Source organism: Octodon degus, unplaced genomic scaffold (assembly GCF_000260255.1).
Source record: "Octodon degus isolate 3935 unplaced genomic scaffold, OctDeg1.0 scaffold00009, whole genome shotgun sequence".
Lineage (NCBI taxonomy): Eukaryota > Metazoa > Chordata > Mammalia > Rodentia > Octodontidae > Octodon > Octodon degus.
The window spans coordinates 12,374,833-12,389,833 of record NW_004524585.1 but is presented as its reverse complement, the minus strand read 5'-3'; the positions used below and the strand labels follow the sequence as shown (position 1 = coordinate 12,389,833).

Sequence of the window (15,001 nt, the reverse complement as noted above, 5' to 3'; positions counted from 1 at the left end):
CTTCAGCATGGAGCGTACGGTGACTATGCATCCAGACCTGCCTGTGATAACCTGAATTCTATATAAAGTTGGGAGTCATAAAGTCAGACAAGCCTATCCACAGTCCATCAAGATGATCCATGTGCGATCAAGCCCCAGCAGGGCCACCTGTGAAAGCTACATGAGAAGAGTCGGGACTTCCACGTCACCCAGCGAGTTGCACCACACCTGCCCCCAAGCTCACACTTTGACCTTCTAGAGGGCCTATAGGACCAGCTAGAGGAAAAGACACCATCGGCTTTTTTTGTTTTGTTTTGTTTTTTGTTTTTTATTTTTCAGAACCAGGGGTTGAACTCAGGCCCTTGTGTTTGCCAGGCAAACACTTATTCTACTGAGCTATCTCCCTGGCCAAGACACTGTCTTAGTGTACACATAGGTATGGTCCATATGTGAGTAAATCCAAAAGTGGAGAATGGCTGTCACAGTCAAAGGTGGATTTGATACCGAGTAGAGAAGGATGACTGTCCCAAGGGGCCGAACTCCAAATAGTGTACCTGATCATTTCACAATTCTTGGGCAGTGTTCAAAGGTCTGGCTGATTGATGAGCCCAGAACACCAGAGATAAGAAGGACCGGGATGGAAGAATCCAGGAGGGGACATTAGCTTGGGCACAAAATGTGAAGATTTTTGTATCACATATTAATACCCATTGAAAGCATCCCCATAGAAAAGGCCTTAATCAACCAAGTAGACAAGAGACTCAACCAACTGACCTCAGATAGTCTAACAGTGGCACACATGGCATATAATTGGAGCTGTTATGGTGCCAGACATTTAGGACACATAGGGACTTAACAGCATAGTCTCTCACCAGCTATCCCCCTACTGGGAATTTTCCCAGAGGAACTGAAAACATATCATAGTGATATATGTGCACCTATGTTTATAGCAGCACAATTTGTGATAGCCAAATCTTGGAAACAACCAGGATGCCCATCGCCTGAGGAATGGATGAAAAAGATGTGGTATTTTTATACAATGGATTTTTACTCAGCTATGAAGAATAATAAACTTGAAGCCTTTATATTTAAGATGGATGTCACTTCATATACTCATAAGTGAAATAAACCAGACCCACATGTGTAAATATCATATAGTCTCCCTAGTATAAGAACTCAAAAGGCTCTTTCCGGCTGGAACCATGGAGGTTGCAGAAGAGAAGAAAAAGAAGGTTCCTGCTGTGCCAGAAACCTTTATGAAAAAGCGAAAACATTTTGCAGAGCTAAAGATAAAGCGCCTGAGAAAGAAGTTTGCCCAGAAGACGCTTCGCAAGGCGAGGAGGAAGCTCATCTATGAAAAAGCCAGGCACTATCATAAGGAGTACAGACAGATGTACAGAACTGAGATCTGAATGGCTAGGATGGTGAGAAAAGCTGGCAACTTCTATGTCCCTGCAGAGCCCAAACTGGCATTTGTCATCCAGATCAGGGGTACCAATGGTATGAGCCCAAAGGTCCGCAAGGTGTTGCAGCTTCTTCGCCTTCGCCAAATCATCAATGGTACCTTCGTTAAGCTGAACAAGGCTTCAATTAACATGCTGAGAATTGTGGAGCCATACATTGCATGGGGGCACCCAAACCTGAAGTCAGTGAACGAACTAATATACAAGCATGGCTACGGCAAAATCAATAAGAAGCGAATTGCCTTGACAGATAATTCATTGATTGCTCGATCTCTTGGTAAATATGGCATCATCTGCATGGAGGATCTGATTCATGAGATCTATACTGTTGGAAAACGCTTCAAAGAGGCAAATAATTTCCTGTGGCCATTCAAGTTATCATCTCCTCGAGGTGGAATGAAGAAAAAGACCACCCATTTTGTAGAAGGTGGAGATGCAGGAAATAGGGAAGACCAGATCAACAGGCTTATTAGAAGGATGAACTAAGGTATCTACCATGGTGTTTTTATGATTTGGTCAGTTAATAAAGTATCTGCTTCCAAATTGGAAAAAAAAAGAACTCAAAAGAAGAAATAAAAATAGAAAAGTATAACACAATTAAAAGGAAAGCGAGAACTTAAGAATTAAACAACAAAGAGAGGGCAAGGAGAAAAGCTAGGAAACATGACAGGGGCAAAGCCATAGATTTATATGCACAAGATGGTTAAGGCAATGATCCTGAGAATCTTCAGCAGGTTTTTGAAACTAGAAGTTAATTGGTAGGGTTCTCACCCTGACTAACTGTATATACTGATACCTGTGAACTAAGCAACTGCACTGAAGATAGCAATGTGTAATAGTAGAATCATGCTTGGAATGCCTGTCATTCTGGTCTTCTAAATGTGTACTGCTTGTCATGTCTTATCAATTACTACCATACTGTCTCTCAAGTAAATGTTTGTTTAAAATAATAAGGTAATAAATGAAAACAAGAAGCAAGAAAAAAGTCATAGGACTGTCCTGCTACAATGCTGTATATGGTTAGATTTCTAAATTTCTGTGTAAAAATATGTAATTGTTTATTCCTATTTTTAATTTTTATTTATTTGATTTTTTTTCTTCACATTCTGTAGGGATTTAAAGTTTAACATATCAATACTTGATGGAAAATACCTGTTCCACCTTATGTCTAAGATGTTTGATATTTAGACAGAGAGGTTAAGCTCAACTGCCTATGTTATAGGGTAATAATATCATTAAACTTCTCTTCTGGAGGGTTAGCAACTTAAGTTTGCAGACCAAAAATTAGAGAAAAAGAAGGGCTACAAGGGTAGCCAACATATTTGCCCTAGCCTTTCAAGGTCAGTGAGGACTCAGGACATAGGAGAACCTATACTGTAGCATCCTGTAACTCTGTTGTGTCCCAAATTTTCTGATCAAGGAGATTATATGGCCACAGAGGAAGGTGATCAATGATGTGGCATGTGCCTAAGGTGAGTCACATGATGAGTATATATTCTCTCAGGCTTTCACCAAGAGCAAAGTGGTCAAGCAATGGCCGTGACTCATCCACATGGCTGACACTGACAAAAGATCTATAAACTGCAATACAGGGTTTCAGGGTTAATCCTGAGGGGATTTGACTGACCTTTTCAGATACAAAAGTTACATTTCTTGTTATATAGGTCTTGCTTTATCTTGGTCTTAACCATCTAGCAGAAAAGTATAAAAACGAGGTATAAAAAGTAAAGCCATATTAATATGCTGAGCTGTACAGGACTCAAGTCAACAACTTCTGACATTGCCAGTCCTATGGATAACCCATTACTATTATGGACTACTGGACTATATTGGATTATTTTGCTGAATTCACACACCTACAATATTTAAATGGCAATGGAATACCCATCTCTGACAAAACTAAACAAAAAAGGGGGATACAAATGAAGGGCCATTTTGTATCTGTATATACAAAATAGTTAAGATAGATATACACCTACTTTCTTTTAATTCAATGGGAAGATTTGTACTAATCGTGTTTGGATAGGATATCATGTTTGCATCTTGTACTATTAATAAACACTATGAAGACGACAATATACAATGTATTAATTATTGAAACTGTCCTACTAATCAGTTTTGAAACTGTCTCATTGCTATTTGTTTCTCAATAAAATTAATTAAGAAAATAAACTCTCATGAGGACTGCTTTCAAATATCTAATCTGTCTGCCACAGAGTCCAATGTCATTCACCAGGATGGCCCCACGCCTTGTATTGACTAGTCAGATATGAAGTCCTTCCATCATTAAGGATCTTCTTCACAAAAAGAGATGTTGGTCAGCCAGATAGCTCAGTGGATTAAAGCACCTGCTCAGGCAGACGCACAGACCAGGGTACAATCCCCACCATGCAGTGCCAGCCCTGCCATGGGGGCATGCTGAGACAGGTAACTGAGACTGGGCGTGGTGGTACATGCCTGTAATTCCAGTGCCTGGGAGGCTGAAAACAGGAGGATCACTACGAGTCTGATATGAGTCTGATTTGTATAGTGAGACCCTGTAAACCCTGTTCTAAATACGGGGAGAGAGAGAGAGAGAGAGAGAGAGAGAGAGAGAGAGAGAGAGAGAGAAGAGAGACTTACCAGCACCACTAAATAGGACTTCATGAAGTGTCTGATCATATGACATCCAACCAAGAAATCCACCTTCCAGAAAAAGAGGTATACAATTGGACATTGACCATAGGATACACTGGTTGTACTGTATAATACACTATCCAGAAGTAGATGACCTAGAGGACATAAATCTCTTCTTAATGTATAGCAGAATTTCCATCTTAGAGATAACACTCCATAAGGGTGGTAGGCCTCTTTGAGGGGGATGGGTTTTTTGTGTGGTTTTGTTTGGTTTCATTTTTTGGGGACACGTGCTCACTATGTAGTCCAGACTATCCTTGAACTCACTATGTAGCTCAGGCTGGCCTCAAACTCCAGGCAATCCTGCTTCAACCTCCCCAATGTTGGGATTACAGGCATATGCCACCATGCTCAATGGGGTACCATTATTCAGAATGCAATATATGCATTGATTCAAAGGGCTCTATATAGGCCCCTAAAAAAATATATGGGCTAGAAACAAGAGTATCAATGTTGTGTAAGGAGTAATTGTCCCTGGGAAGCAGACGGAGGTAGGAATGTATAATGAGAACAGAGAAAGCTACACAAGGAACCCAGGTCATCCCCCTGGGCACCTGCTGGTACTCCAGTACAACAGTGTAGGGAGTACCTCCCATAGCAACAAACCTACAACTGACAAGAATTCAGGTCCCTGAGAATATAGGTTCAAATATAGGTTCAGAAAAAAAAATACAAATATAGGTTCAGGTCGCACCACCAGAGAAGACACTAAGACCTGCCAAGATGATAGCTCAGAATGAAGGAAATGGGCCGGGGAGATAGCTCTGGGCTGGGGAGATAGCTCAGTAGAATAAGCACTTCCCTGGCAAGTGCAAGGGCCTGAGTTCAATCCCCAGTTACACACACACACACACACACACACACACACACACACACACACACACAATGAAGGAAATTTAGCATAAGTGATAAAGGAGGGTGAAAATAAATACAGGTTGCAGCCCTGGTGTCAAATATAGCAATAAGGGCAAGAGTTGTCTCATATGGGCCTTAGAAGAAAGTTTAATAAGAATGGTGGAGAGTCAGCCAGATAGCTCAGCAGATTAAAGCACCTGCTTAGGCAAATGCAGGGACCAGGGTTCGATCCCTGGCATGCCATGCCGGCCCTGCCCCTAGGGCTTACTGAGACAGCAACTGAGATTGGGCGTGGTGGCATGCACCTGTAATCCCAGCACTTGAGAGGCTGAAAATAGGAGGATCACTGAGTCCAATCTGTGCAGTGAGACCCTGTAGGCCCTGTACTAAATACATAAAAAATAAATGAAATAATTTTTAAAATAATAACAGTGGAGGAGCTGCTCTCCAGTCTGGAAGGACAAGGAGATGGTGTGGTTAGGGAGGTGGACTGTGGATTGTGCCCTCCAGATCTACTGTAACTGGGAGCATAATTCACTGAGAGACTCTGTTGCCATCCAGCCACACCCAGCACTGCACTGATGCTGAAATTCCTTCCCACGTACTGCTCTTCACCAATGGTGGAGCACTAAGGGGGGGCCTGGAAGGACCACCAGTGTTCATAGGCCTTCTAGCAAGACCAGGGTTCTTCCAAAAGGCAACTTTGGCTTGAGGGTTTTCCATCAGCCTGTCAGAATTTTTCTCAGAATTGCATTGATGTATAACATGCATTCCACTTAACCCTCCTTTTATGCCCAAAGATTTCAGACTGGCACTGAAGGCTTCAAAGCTATCTTGATACCTCCTTCCATAAATCTCCTTCACGTCCAATCCTATTTTTCATTGGTTTCTTAGTGGATATGAACTTATTCTCACTGCACTTTGTCTACATTTTTTTTCAATTGGGCATACAACACAGGTCATACTGCTTTTATTAACTAAATTACAACTGCTTTAAATAAAAACTGGAATAATCATTTATGGATCAATGACTTCTCTCCCACAGATGAAAACCAGTTACTTTTTTTCTTCTTCTTCCCACCAGTGATTCATCAAAGGCCATGGTGCCTAAACACAAGTGTATTCCTTCACGTCTTATGACTCTCCAAATCAGAGTTCATCATTTTGCTTCAATTATTCCTAGGAGGTTGTATAGTCCGCTGATTGGAAGCCACAAATTTCATATAAACTAGTCCAAGTAATTCTGCTAGAGCTATGATACCCAAACCTGAAATCAGAAGAGGACCATGTTCTGGTACACATGCTTTGACCAGAGACAGAGTCCAACCACGGTGAGGACAGACCCCAGCACCTGTGTGATCAGTATGGCAATCGTGAACGAGGTCATCCCGAAAGCTGTCATAAAGACATTGTACTGAAGTAATATTAATATTCCTGTAGAAATTACAATGAAACTAAGTCCAAAATAATTCTTTATGGAATATTCTCCTGAGATGAAAAGAATGTCTCCAACATGACAATTATAGTGAGCAGCAGTCCAGCAATAAGTAGAATGATTTTCATACTCGTACAATTGGATTTATATTTAAGTATTAAAGTACCAAATTGTCCCCAGAACAGAAGTATAGCCAAACTTGGGAAAATAACAATGAGAATATTTTCATTTGAAGAAAACCATGAAACCACATGGTGCTTCACTTCCACAACCATCTCTCCTTTTCTGCTCAGTTCTGTCACTTCGCATGTGTAGTTTCCTACTTTAATGTCTTCCTTACTCATCTTCAAAAAGGTGTCACCTTTTAGTAATTTAGAGACTGCAATTATTTTGATTTCCATCATAGTGGAAATATTATGTTCCATTAAACTTCCACTTTACATACATTTCTCTTGTGCTTTGTGTCCCAATATTAATAACAAAGCACGGGATGATGACAGTTTTATTACAAATGGTGTATTCCACAAATTTGGTCTTCTTTAACAGGAGTTGAGCTGAATCAAAGCACCAGGAGCCCAGCAGCAGCGTCTCCACCAGGGGCCACTTCTCCGCGCCTGCAGACCAGGTGTCTGGAGCAATGGGTACCTCCGCCCCCTGCACAGACAGGACCAGCCACACAGTCACAGGCAACACCGGGCTGTCTACATTTTTTAAAAAAGCATTCTTTCCTAACATACATGGGCTTCTGTTTTTTTTCCCCCCTGTATTTGTTATAATATGTGCAATTGATTCCAATTTTGTAACTCTGTATGTTTCCACTGTAACTTTATTGACAAGGACTATTTGGTATAAGCTGACAACTTAAACTTCATCTTGTAACAAGCTTTGTAACTTCCGTTTTGTAAAACCTTGATTTGTTTTGTAAACCCCCCCATGCCTTCCCTGAAGAATGTGACTATTTGTGCAAATAAGAAAATGTTCCTCAACATTCTGCAGAGTGAGTTAAACTGTCTTTCCTACGGGAACAAACAATGCCCGAAAATGGGTAAAGTGGTCTTCAGATGTCCTTCTAAGTACCAAGACAAAAACAATGCCTAAGCCAAGTAAAATATATTCCTGCAGGGTTTACAAAATGTGACCTCGTCTATGGGAGCAAAAAGTTAACCCTCAGTCATAACTGACTCAAAATAAGCTTTGTAAAATTACAAAGCCCCTCCTCCCTCTACTCTTGTGGTTTTTCCCTTTAAAAACTGTGCCTCACCTAGACTAAGCGCGCGTCTACTTGGAGACAGAGTACATGCTGCCGCTGAGCTCAGCTAAATAAAGCACTTTCTTGCTTTTTGAGTCCGGTTTTTGATTTTTGGGTTACAACAGTATTTAGGACCGAGTGTACAGGGTCTCACTATGTAGATTGGACTCATAGTGATTCTCCTGTTTTCAACCTCCCAAATGCTGGGATTACAGGGATTATGCAACCATGCCCAGTCTTAATCACTGTCTCAGCATGCCCTGCAGGCAGAGCCAGCACAGAAGTCTCAGCGTGCCTCGTGGGCGGGGCCAGCACTGACTCCAGGGATCGAACCCAGCCACTGCATTCTGCTGTGCTTTAGTGCGCTGAGACATCAGGCCAGCCCTTGGCTCCTGGTTTTAAATGCCAAGGAATTGCTTTCAGTTCTGGATTTTAGTTCGCTATCATTCCCCTTGTGCAGCACACAGTATGTATAACTATAGAGCCCTTTCTGGTACTCATCTTGGTCTTGTAATCCCATGATAAATTATTGGAATTCCATCAAGTTAATTCCGATCTACCACACTCAGTGCAATCCACGGCAAGAATAAACATACTGAGGCATATTTGTAGTTGTGGGAGCCAGGAGGTCCTAAATCCAGCCATGATAATGCCTATCTGGAGCAAAGTCCTGTTTTCATTAACTTTTTTTTTTTTTTAAATGTATTTTAGTACAGGAACTACAGGGCCTCACAGCACAGATTGACTCATAGTGATCCTCTTGTTTTCAGCCTCCCAAGTGCTGAGATTACAGGCTTATGCCACCATGCCCAATCTTATCTTTTTCACAGGGCACCAAGGGGGCAGGGCCGGCATGGCACACAGCGCAGGGCTGGCATGGCACACTGGGGTTCAAACCCTGGTCCCTGCGCCTGTCTAAGCAGGCACTTGGGCCAGAGAGATGGCTCAGGAGAACAAGTGCTTCCCTGGCAAGTGCAAGGACCCAAGTTCAATGCCCGGTTTGGCCAAAATAAATAAATAAAGATAAGCAGGCACTTTAGTCCGCTGAGCTGTTTGGCTGGCCCTTCAGTAACTTCAGTTTTTCACCTATTGTATTGTTCCCACCCATCTTAGTGATCCTTGACATAAAAACTAAGTTGTAATAACTAAATCAACTGACCTGTCTTCCCAAGAGCTTGAATTGGAAGTTGGGCACAGTGACAAACCTTTATAATCGCAAGGCTGTAAGGATAATCTCAGGAAGCGAGAGGACCACAGATTTGACAACTTAGCAAGACTGTCTCAGTTACTCTTCTCTCATTGCTCGGACAAATACCGGACACTCAAAATGAAGGAAGGAAAGGTTTATTTATCTCACAGCTAATGGAGGTTTCAGTCCATACTTGGCTGGCTTCTAAGCAGAGTGGCACATGGCAAAAAGCAACCTTTCACGGTGGCAGCAAAGAGCAGAGAGCAAAAGGGCAGGAGCAGCGGCAACAATGGCCACAGAGAGGAAGTCTGGCTCCCTTAAATTACATCCAGGCTATCCACCCCAGGCTGAGTATAGTATTCACATACATAATCCCAGCAGTACTCACACCCATAATCCCAGCAATATTAAAACCCATAATCCCTGGGGCAGGGGAGATGGCTCAGTGGAATAAGTGCTTCCCTGGAAAGAGCAAGGGCCTGAGTTCAAACCCCAGTTCTGTAAATCATCATCATCACCATCATCATCATCATCATCATCATCATCATCCCAGTCTTGATCATGAATTAATCTCAAACTAGAAGTCCCTTCCCCATGCTGCATGAGAATTTGGGGGACAAATACACACAAACCATACTAAAGACCCTGCCTCTAGACAAATAAATAAAAGTCTGGTGATGCAAACAACAAAAACACAGCCAAAAGCAAGAGTAGGGCAGCACCTAACAATACCAGGCCCTTAAGAAATGTATCTTGCCTGTATTTCTCCTGACAGCACTTCCTATTTTTAACCTGGAGGCAAGAATAAACGCATCCAATGGTGCTTGTGAGGACTCATTACAAATACGTTAGCAGGTGACTGCATCACCATCGCCACAGTGTACGATGTGTGAGTTGCTCCTTAAATACTGTCTCTTTGGCTCCATTGTTTTTGCATTAAATCCTCAGCAGTGCTCAAAGTGTTTAATAATCTAGATAGAGAAAGCACCCCCCAACCACAACAGGCCCTGGCCCGGAGATGTCAGCAGAGTTCCTGATGTTCCCTGCCTCGCCCGTCTTAGCCCTTTCGTTGCTAGACCTTGAGACACCTGTGAATGTCTCAAGTATCTTCTGTGTCTTGCTTCCCACTTCACTCAGATTCTTGTTGGGTAAAATAAAATTTGGCCACAGGATTTTATTAATCCCACCACCATCTCTTGTGTACTACAGATTTGTAGGAAAAATCACTGAATTCCCATGATGGGCATGTGGATCAAAACAGCAACTCAGGACTGAGACTCAGGCCAAGGACTGTGTAGTCAGGATGAGGACCAAGTCCCCCAAAAGTGGAGGAAGCCAACGGGGGTATAAAGGGGACAGATGAACCCCAGAAGCAGAACTGCTTCAGGCCCAAGGAGTCATTTGTCGGGGCCCAGATGGTGTGGGAAGCAAAAAGGCAAAGTGAAAAGTTTTGGGGATTGAACTCAGGCCCTTGCATTTGCCAGGCAAGTGTTCATTCCACTGAGCTATCTCCCCAGCCCCACTGAAAAGTTTTTGACAAGTGTTTGTAATAACTCTATAGGATATTGTAGTGTTACCCTGGTTGCAAGGAATTATCCTAACAGAATATGCTCCCTGACTAAAAATAAATAAAATCATAAACCAGAAACTATATATCTAAAAGTCCCCAAAGATTTGGAAATCAAACAACACATTTCTAAATAGGTTGTACATCCTAAAAAGAAAGCACAAAAGAAATTAGAAAATATTTGAACTGAATAATAATTGTATAAAACACCTAAATTTGTGAAATGCAATTAAAGCAGCCTTTAAAACAAGATTTTGGCTTTCAGAGTTTATTTTAGGACTGAGTGTATAATTCAGTGGTAGAACACCTGGCATGAACTCAATAATGGGGAATAGAAAACCAATTTTAGGAGAGGAAGTCAATATGTTAATCATTAGTAACTACCGTGAAACTTAAAATTCTAAACTCAATAAAACATTATCATAGAACCACTAGAAAAAGGAATAATGGTACATACATGTAATCCCAGCACTTGAGAGGCTGAGGCAGGAGAATAGCTGTGAATTTAAGAGCAGCCTAGGCGACATAAGTGGGTTCAAAGCCAGCCTGCACTGCATGGCAAGACCCTGTCAAAAAAAAAAAAAAAACCTAAATTTTAAAAGACAAAACACAAAAACCACCCTGACAATGCCCAGTACTGATGCAGAGCAACTGGATCTCTTCTATACTGCTGGTAGGAATTCAAAGTGGTACATCTACTTAAAAAGTAAAACTTTAGCTATTGCTTTTGTAGAACATTACTATAAGATCCAGCAAATACATTTGCATATTTAACTGAGAGACATGAACACTTATTCACACAATAATCTGAAAGAGAATGTCATTATGATTTTATTTGTAATTCCCCAAATTTTATTACCATTTTTAAAATATGTTTAGTACAGGGGATACAAGGTCAACAGGGTCTCACTACATAGATGGACTAGTAGTGATCCTCCTGTTTTCAGCCTCCCAAGCACTGGGATTACAATTGGAATCACTGACCAGTCTGAATCACTGTCTCAGCGCACTTGGGTGCAGGGCCAGCATGGCCCACCAGGGATCGAACCCTGGCCACTGCACTCTGCCTAAACAGGTGCTTTAATCCACTGAGCAACCAGACCGGCCCAAACTTTATTTTTTTATTCATTAAATTTAGTGGTACATCATAGGTATACATAATGATCACATTCATCATAGGAAATTTGTAGCTATACATGATATATCATGACTTGTTTTTTTCTGTTCCCTTGCTCTCCCTTCAACCTCTCTTCCCTATTTACAAAACTTTGTTTCCAGCTTTTTCTTTTTTCTCATCATTTTCTTTACACTTTCTTTACCCTTCCCATTTCAACAATTTCATCCTATTTCCCAATATCTATTATACATTTTGTTCCTTATTTACACGTTCAGTTTCTCACACTAGAGAAACAATGTGGTACTTACACAGGTGTGTCCAGTGTATTTCACTTAAGGGTATGGTCTCAGGGCACATCCATTTACCTAGAAATGTCTCAAGTTCATCCTTCTTATGGCAGAGTAGTTCCCTATCAGATATTTCTGCAGTGAGACAGAATCTCATTGCTGTGTTAATTTGTATTTCTCAAATGACTGGTGATGTCGAACACTTTTCATATATTTACTTGCCATGTCTACCTCTTTGTTCAAGAAGTTTCCATTTCAGATGTCCATTTTCAAATTGGGTCTTTTAATTTGAGGGATCTGGATTTTTTTAGTTTGTTGTGTATTATAGATAGTAGTCCTTTGTTTGAGGAGCAGCTGGCAAACACATTTTTTTCCATATTAGGGGTTGTCTCTTCAATCTGTTGGTGGTTTCTCCTGCTGTGCCAAAGCTTTTTAATAAGATGAGATCACAGTTGTTGATTCTTTGTGATAATTTCTGGGCAATTGGGGTTTTGCCCATAAAGTCTGTGCCTACACCACTGTCTTCAAGAGTTCTACTTCTTCTGTCTTCTAGCAGATTTAATGTTTCCATTTTGATATTTAGGTCTTTGATCCATTTAGATTTTAGTTTAGTGCATGGTAAAATATGTGGGTCTTATTTGAACCTTCAGCCCATGGAAAACCAATTTTCCCAGCACCACTCATTTATTAAGGAGGCCATCTTCTTTCCAGTAAAGGTATTTGGCACCTTTGTCAAAGAAAAGATGGTTAAGTATGTCTGGAGGTGTTTCTGCATCTTTTCGTCTGTTCCACTGGGTCTGTTTTGTTTTGTTTTGTCAGTATCATGCTTTTTTATTATTATTTTGTTTTTTCTTTCCTGTTTGGTTTTAGTTTTGACCCTACTAGTTTTGTTTTTTTTTGTTTGTTTGTTTTTGTACACCGTCTACAGGGTCTCACTACACAAATCGGACTGTAGTGATCTTCCTGTTTTCAGCCTCCCAAACTCTAGGATTACAGGTACGTGCTACTGCTCCCAGTCTCATTCACTGTCTCAGTGTGCCCCAGGGGCGGGGCCAGCACTGCCCACACAGAGTCGAGCCCTGGTCCTTGTGTCTGCCTAAGCAGGTACTTTAATTCCACTAAGCTATCTGTCCAGCCTTATCCTACTAGTTTTAATCACAGTAAATTTGTAGCATAATTTCAAGTCAGGGATTGTGACATCCCCTGCCTTGCCTCTGTTCCCCAGACCTGCCTTTGCTATTCTAGGTCTCTTCTGGCTCCAAATGAATTTTAGAATTGTTTTCTCTAATTCTGTGAGATACATTTGAAATTTTGATTAGGACAACATTACATCTGTATAACAATTTTGGAAGTATTTCTCTGAAATTTGAAACAACCCAAATATCCATCAAATTATAAATGGGTGAAAACCTGGGGTCCATCCATACAATGAAATATTAGTCATCAATAAAAGAAATAAGCAGGGCCAGGGAGATAGCTCAGTAGAGTAAGTGTTTGCCTGGCAAGTGCAACGTACTGAGTTCAATCCCTGGTACTGCAATAAATAAATAAATAAGGAATAAGCTACAGATGTGCACAAAAACACAGATAAATATCAAACACAATTTGCAAACTGAAAAACCCAGACACAGAAGGCTATATATGACATTCTGGAAAAACACCAGCACGGAGACAGGAAACAGGTCAACAGTTACCAGAGGCTGGAGGCGAAGGAAAAGACTGACTGCCCCAAGGCAGAGGTGATTTGGGGAGGATGGACTGTACTATACCTGGATTTCAATGGCAATTACATGATTGTATGTTTGTCAAGACTCACAGTACTATACACTGAAACAGATGAGTTTCCCACACCACATATAAGCTATTAGAAAGAAAAAAAAATTACAATGAGATGCCAGTACCTACCTACTAAAATACCTAAAACCCAGAAGCTTGACAAGACCAAGTGTTCCCACGATGTATGAACTGAAATTTCAGATTTCACTAAGGAAACACAAAATGACACAACCAATTTGGTAGTTTGGTAGTTTCTTAAGAAGATAAACCTTCCCCTACCACCAAAGCCAGCTAGTCTACTCTTCAAAATTTTCCCAAAAGAAATAAAAGCATAAGCCAAAGATCTACATATAAATTTTCGGGGGCTGGGGAAATGGCTCAGTAGAATAAGCGCTTGACTGGCAATTGCAAGGATCTGAGTTCAATCCCCGGTTCCGCAAAAAATAAAATAAAATAAAATTTTTTTAAAAAAGCCTTCTTTTGGGGGTGCTGGGGAGATGGCTCAGTGGAATAAGCTCTTCCCTGGCAAGCACAAGGGCCTGAGTTCAATCCCCGGTTCCACAAAAAAAAAAAAAAAAAAAAAACTTAACCAGAAATTTTCATTCCACCTTTGTTCATTACAAAAAAATGTTCATTTCAAGTTTTGAATAGATGAACAAATTATGTATATGCAGTAGAATACTATTCAGTAATGAAAAATTTTGCTATATGTAATAACATAGATGAGCATTAAAACATTACATTAAGTGAAAAGGGTCATATACAAAAGACTACATATTGTAGGATTTCATTTTTCTTAAATTCTAGAAAAGGCAAACTATAGAGATTGGAAACAGTAGTTGACTAGAACAAGAAGTAAGAGGAAGGATGAGTTGACTCCAAAGACCCACAAACAACCTTTTTAGAGTGATAGAACTCTTCAGTATCTTGATCAGGGTAATAGTTGGTCATACAACCAACCACATGTGATTGTCAAAATTCAATGACCTGGCCAATCGGGGTGCTACACACCTGTAACCCCAGCTGCTCCAGACTCTGGCACAGAAGGGTCACAAATTTCAGACCAGCCTGGGGAGACTTAGCAAGACCCTATCTCAAAATTAAAGTAATCAAAAAGGGTTGGGGATGCACTTTAGCACTACTTGGGTTCAATCCCAATATCAAAAAAGAAAAAAAGATCAAAGACACTTAGTGATTCATAAATTATATTTCAATAAAGCTGACAAAAAAGTTAAAGAGAACAAGAATTTAATCAAAATGTCATAGTTTAAGCATATAAGAAAAAAACTGAGAAGTTTTTTCACGTCAAAATAAATTACCAACAAAGTGAAAAGGCAACCCACAAATTTGGAAAAAATCATGACAAATAAGTACTCAGACAAAGGTCTGCTCTCTAGAATTTATAAAG

The 15,001-nt window shown here is 40.7% G+C and overlaps 2 pseudogenes; one reads left to right on the top strand and one right to left on the bottom strand.

Annotated features, from left to right (window-relative positions):
* The first annotated feature begins 1,169 nt into the window (after positions 1 to 1,169).
* On the top strand, positions 1,170 to 1,928 carry LOC105741229 (annotated as a pseudogene).
* Positions 1,929 to 6,010: 4,082 nt separating this feature from the next.
* LOC101566481 overlaps positions 6,011 to 15,001 on the bottom strand; it is a 14,036-nt pseudogene continuing 5,045 nt past the window's right edge.